Source organism: Arachis hypogaea, chromosome 9 (genome assembly GCF_003086295.3).
Source record: "Arachis hypogaea cultivar Tifrunner chromosome 9, arahy.Tifrunner.gnm2.J5K5, whole genome shotgun sequence".
Taxonomy (NCBI): domain Eukaryota; kingdom Viridiplantae; phylum Streptophyta; class Magnoliopsida; order Fabales; family Fabaceae; genus Arachis; species Arachis hypogaea.
This window is the reverse complement of record NC_092044.1, coordinates 56,511,324-56,518,381: the sequence shown is the minus strand read 5'-3', so window position 1 is coordinate 56,518,381 and position 7,058 is coordinate 56,511,324.

Sequence of the window (7,058 nt, the reverse complement as noted above, 5' to 3'; positions counted from 1 at the left end):
AAGGCTTTGAGCATCAATGGATAGGAGGGCCCAAGGAAATAAAATCCAGGCCTAAGCGGCTAAATCAAGCTGTCCCTAACCATGTGCTTGTGGCATGTAGGTCTAAGTGAAAAACTTGAGATTGAGTGGTTAAAGTCGTGATCCAAAGCAAAAAGAGTGTGCTTAAGAACTCTGGACACCTCTAACTGGGGACTTTAGCAAAGCTGAGTCACAATCTGAAAAGGTTTACCCAGCTATGTGTCTGTGGCATTTATGTATCTGGTGGTAATACTGGAAAACAAAGTGCTTAGGGCCACGGCCAAGACTCATAAAAGTAGCTGTGTTCAAGAATCAACATACTTAACTAGGAGAAACAATAACACTATATGAAATTCTAAGTTCATATAGATGCCAATCATTCTAAATTTCAAAGGAAAAAGTGAGATGCCAAAATTGTTCAGAGGCAAAAAGCTACAAGTCCCGCTCATCTAATCAGGACTAATGTTCATTGATATTTTGGAATTTATAGTATATTCTCTTCTTTTTATTCTAATTGATTTTCAGTTGCTTAGGGACAAGCAACAATTTAAGTTTGGTGTTGTGATGAGCGGATAATTTATATGCTTTTTGGCATTATTTTTAGATAGTTTTTAGTAGGATCTAGTTACTTTTAGGGATGTTTTCATTAGTTTTAATGCTAAATTCACATTTCTGGACTTTACTATGAGTTTGTGTATTTTTCTGTGCTTTTTAGGTATTTTCTGGCTGAAATTGAGGGACCTGAGCAAAACTCTGATAAAAGGCTGACAAAAGACTGCTGATGCTGTTGGATTCTGATCTCCCTGCACTCAAAATGGATTTTTTGGAGCTACAGAACTCCAAATGGCGCGCTCTCAACGGCATTGGAAAGTAGACATCCAGAGCTTTCCAGCAATATATAATAGTCCATACTTTATTCGAGATTAGATGACGTAAACTGGCGCTCAACGCCAGTTCTATGTTGCATTCTGGAGTCAAACGCCAGAAACACGTCACGAACCAGAGTTGAACGCCAAAAACACGTTACAACTTGGCGTTCAACTCCAAAAGAAGCCTCTGCATGTGGAAAGCTCAAGCTCAGCCCAAGCACACACCAAGTGGGCCCCGGAAGTGGATTTCTGCATCAATTACTTACTTTTGTAAACCCTAGTAGCTAGTCTAGTATAAATAGGACATTTTACTATTGTATTCAGTCTTCTTTTGACCACATCTCTGGTCTCAGTTTTAATTTATTATTCACCTTAGGAAACTATTGATCACGTTTTGGGGCTGGCCATTCGGCCATGCCTGAACCTTCATCACTTATGTATTTTCAACGGTGGAGTTTCTACACACCATAGATTAAGGGTGTGGAGCTCTGCTGTACCTTGAGTTTTAATGCAATTACTACTATCTTTTATTCAAATTCAATCTTATTCCTGTTTTAAGATACTACTCGTACTTCAACTTGATGGATGTGATGATCCTTGACACACATCATCATTCGTCCCTATGAACGCGTGCCTGACAACCACTTCCGTTCTACAAGCAAAAGCTAGAGTATGTATCTCTTGTATTCCTGATGCACAACACATGGTTGCCCTCGCCTGACAACCGAGCCTTCCATTCCGCGAGATCAAAGTCTTCGTGGTATAAGCTAGAATTGATGGCGGCATTCATGAGAATTCAGAAAGTCTAAACCTTGTCTGTGGTATTCCGAGTAGGATTCAGGGATTGAATGGCTGTGACGAGCTTCAAACTCGCGATTGTTGGGCATAGTGACAGACGCAAAAGGATCAATGGATCTTATTCTGACATGATCGAGAACCGACAGATGATTAGCCGTGCTATGACAAGAGCATTTGGACCTTTTTCATTGAGAGGATGAGATGTAGCCACTGACAACGGTGATGCCCTATATACAGCTTGCCATGGAAAAGAATAAGAAGGATTGGATGAAAACAGTAGAAAAGCAGAGATTCAAAAGGAACACAGCATCTTCATACACTTATCTGAAATTCCCGCCAATGATTTACATGAGTAACTTTATCTTTATTTTCTGTTTATTTATTATTATTATTCGAAAACTCCACATCCTTTTATAATCTGCCTGACTGAGATTTACAAGATGACCATAGCTTGCTTCATACCAACAATCTCCGTGGGATCGACCCTTACTCACGTAAGGTATTACTTGAACGACCAGTGCACTTGCTGGTTAGTTGAGTGAAGTTGTGAAATTATGTTTAGACCATGGTATTGAGCACCAAATTTTTGGGGCCATTACATGGGAATCAATTTCGAACAACAATTTAAGTATGAATCACAATTTCGTCCACCATATTCTCAAAGAGCTCGGCCAAACTTCCAGGAAAGCCCAATAAAGGGCCCAAACAGAGGAACGCGATCCAAATCCAAAGGCAGCCCAAGCCTATAGAAATAAGGGCGGTTCCCATGAAAGATAAGATAAAGATAACTAACTTATCTTATCTAAAAAGGTCACTCTACACCATTATAAATACATTGGGGCACCCAGGTATAACTCATACTCTGACTCTACCAAAAACCTGCATAATACTCTTGTTAACTTAAGCATCGGAGTCCCTTGCAAGTACCACCACCCTTCGGTGACGAAGGATCAGCAGCATTGCCAGTCCAACAAGTCAGACATGACAGCTCCGGCCGCCACGCACAAGCCGGAAACGTCATCTCCAATCAATACAGAAGATCTCATTCGAGATCGACCTACAGTTTTAAGTAACTCTCGGAACAGTTACATAATATGATTTTCTTTTCTTGTCAAATTAAAAGTTTCTATAATTAGAATTAATTTAATTTGGTCTTTCTTTTTTCTTGATTTCTAAAGTAAAACTTGCTCAAAGTAATCTAAAAGTATAAGAGAGCACGAACGGTAAGCTCAAAAAAGAAAATAAAACGCCACAAATTGAGTACAAACACGAGTGTTCTAATTGACTGTTACACATAAAAAGAGTGTTATGAGTTTTTTATTATTCTTTTTGAAAGTTTCAAAATTAGAATCAATAAAGATTGAGGTTGATGATAGCGATGATGAAGGAATCTTGTACGAGAGAAAGATTTTCAAGATGCAAATCCTTGTTTTAAAGAAAGAAATGATGCTAAAACTTATTTTGAATGGGAAAGGAAGTTAAAGTTGATTTTTGCATGTTATATTCTTTCAGAGAAAATGAAGGTAGAGTTAATTTTTACATATTGATTTTCAGAAGATGCTCGTATTTGGTGGAATGAGTTAGGTAGATTTAGAAGATAGAATGGAAAAAAATAATTTACACTTGGGAGAAGATGAAAAAATTATGAAAAATCAGTTTGTGCCATCATCATAATGTAAGGAGTTTCTTGAAAAAATTCGTAGATTAAAACAAGGATCAAAATTCGTAAAGGAGTACCATAAGAAGTTGTTGAATCTAATAAACAAGGTTGGTGTTGAAAAGGATCTTAAGATTCTTATGCGACGATTTTTGGTTAGATTAAACCAAGAAATTGCAAACAGATGAATTTCACCATTATACAACAATGGAAGATTTAGTCGATTTGGTCATTAAGGTGTAGAAGCAGCAACAACTTATAGTAACTTGACTCTTTTCAAACTTTAATTCTATAAGGGTTTCTAAAAAAATAAAGTTTGAAGATATGACAAAATTTAAAATTGTAGATTTCAAGAATAATCATGTAAAACAACATAAGAAGAATAGTTTTTCTAATCCTATCTTTAATTATTTTTCAAAGTCAATGATAGAAGAATTTGTTATTTATACTCTAAGTGAAAAGGTGTACTTAGAGAGTTAGAGGAACCAAAGGTGCAAATTTTTTTAAAGGAATTCTTGAAATATAAGCAAATTGAAAAACAAGAGAGAAAAGAGAAGAACTTGAGAGAAAAAAGAAACTGAGAAAAAGAGTGAGTGATTGAATGAAAAAAGCCAATGTTTGAGTGAATGAGAGAGTTTTGAGAGAAAAAAGAGCATAATAAGAAAGAAAACTAAATGAGAAAAAAAAACTGAGAATAATAAACACACTTGTGAAAATAGATATAAAAATTGCTAATTTAGACAAGAGTACATTAGTATTATTGAAGTTGGTGTTTAATTTTTCATATATCTAACCAGAAATTACCTAGTATTTTCATATTAGTTTTTCAAGATTTTGTAAGTTTTATGGTAGGTCTTAGACATTAATTTAGATGGAAAAATGAAAGACAACCAATTTCAAATTTTAGTGAGCAATTACATAAAACACGTATCAAATACTCAAAATATGACAAAGTGATCAAGTACTCAACATATGACAAACTGTTTTATATTTTGCATTCGATAGTCCAAAGAATCTTGAACAAGAAGCATGCAAGTGAATTGAGTTGTTTGATTATTTTTTATATAAAATCAAACAAGGTAATGAGTATGTGGTTACTAATGAGTTAGCTATAAGATATGATCTAATCACTAATCTTATTCTTAACTTATTAGTATTTGAGTATATAAAGACTTGTTATGCAACTTGATAAGAAATTAATGAAACGAAGAATAAAAGGGATAAGAAAAAGATGGAGAAAAGACGCAATAGAAAAGATACAGTGGAAGTATAAAAGGATAGATAAGGATTTTTTTACTTTACCTTTAAAAAATCTGTTCGTAGCAACCTTGGTCATCGGAAGGGATTTTCTACTAGACCTTCAAAGAACTTATCCTTGACAACCTAGATAAGAAGGATGAAAATTGAAAGAGACCACCACGCAAGATCACCTTAGTGTTGAATCCATCAATCTTCTTCATGCAACAAGCGAATCAAATCATTCACCTCACTTAATTACACTAAAAATAAGTGCATAAAACAACTGAAAATTTTATTCATAAAAAATTGTGTAAATTGTCTCAACAAAGGGGTTTAAATAGACCCCCAACAAATTAATTAAAAGATAAGATAAGATAACTTTATTTAAATCTCCTAAAAATAAGATAACTAATTTAAATTAGATTTGATCTTATTGTATTAGATCAAATTTGATTTAAATTTTAAAATACTAAAAATATGATAACTAATAAAAATATGATAACTAATTTAAATCAAGTTTGATCTTATTAAATTAGATCAGATTTGATTTAAATTTAAAATCCCTAAAAATACTAAATCATAAGTAAATCAAATTTTTCAACAAACTCTAACAGCAAAACAAATTAAAATAAATGCCTAAAAAATTCAAAAATTAATAATAAATTATGCATCCCATTGAATTTGAAAAGCATTATTGGACTTCTTGTTGTCCTGCCTTAACTCAATGAGCCTTATGAGTTGTTGTCCTTTCAGTACCACTGTTTTTGAGACGAATTCTTGGTCTTTTTAATGTCCAAAACTGGCATGGCACAATTTTTCTACTATTCAAATCTTTGAACGTGACGATATTACCATTCTACCCTAAACTCTAAAATGACAAAAATCTCCTCCTGACCACATGCTCAAGAGGATATTTTTGTTCTTTTAGAGATAAAGTATAGAATGGTAATTTTGTCATGTTCAATGATATGAATACTAGAAGAATTACATTATGTCGGTCTTGAATATTAATGAGACCAAAAGTTTATCTCAAAAATAATGGTGCTGACTTTGCGGCACACATGCATAAAGAAATGTATCAATCGTTAATCAATAAAGAGAAGACAAGATCTATTGGGTTAAATGAGGATAACAAGAAGTCCAAGAGTTCTTTTTAAGTTCATTGGGAGACATCAATCAAACATTAAATTCGAATTTATTTATTTAAAATTAAATTTGATTTGTTGTTAATGTTTGTCAAAAAATTTAATTTGATTTTGATTTGTTTAATAGTATTTTTAGGAGTTTAAAATATAAATTAACTCTAATTTAAATTGGCTATTATATGTTTAGAAATTTAATATTTAAATCAAATCTAATCTGGTCTAATAAGATCAAATATGATTTATATTAATTAGGATTAATTTTAGAGTTATATATTTAGTTTAATTTCATATTTTATTGCTTTACTCTAGAAATATTTGATTCCACTTTTAGGCTGATCAATTAGAAATTTATTTAAATAAATTTGTAAGACATTTTTATGAAATTTTGATGCATATATTTTATGGGTGCTTTTATGTATGTTTTTCTATGTGTATTTAAGTGAGGTAGGTGATTTATTTTATTTATTATAGTAAAAAACTGAAGGATACAATTTAAAGTAATTCTTAGTATTAGCGCCTTTCAATTTCATATATTTGATCTAAGTTGTTAATGATATATTGTTTGAAGGTCTAATAAGAAAAATGTTTTTAGTGATCTAGATTACTAAGAATAAGTTTTTTAAGGTATAATAAAAAAATACTATCCTCTTAATCTTTTATCTTTATCTTTTTGTTTTTGCTATTTCGTCTATTTCTTATTTTTTTATCAGGAGAAAAAGGATATTTTTGAGAATAAAATAATTTTGATTAAATAATTAAAATAGAATAAAATAAAATATTTGAGATAAAAATAAAATATTTTAAATATTAGGTTAAAATTTAGACTTAACATAAATGTTAAGAATTAAAAGTTAAAACAGTATTTTATCTTAATATCTTTTGTTATGACAATAAAAAAACCTCAAAAGAAAATTTTATCTCAAATTTAGTTGTATACTCAAGTTTTTATACATAGTTAACAATATATATAACACTTTTAAGAATTAAAAATATGAGTGATTTAGTAATTTGAAAATTTTACTTATGAATTACGGAAAAATACCTGCTAAATTTATTCATAATATTTTTTATAGAGAAATTTTAAAAAAATAAAATTATATTATAAATATTTAAATTTAATTTTAAACTATGTAATTTTATCAATGAGTAATTTGTTCAATTTTAAATATATGTAACATATTTGTTTCTTATTTTAAATCTTTTTTTGTATTAACAATAATTAAACATTGCAATTGATTTTTGACTTTATGAATTAAAATTTTTATAGTAATTCTTTTTTATACATTTTTCTTAAAAAGATAAATACTGCATGTATTTTCATATATTAACATA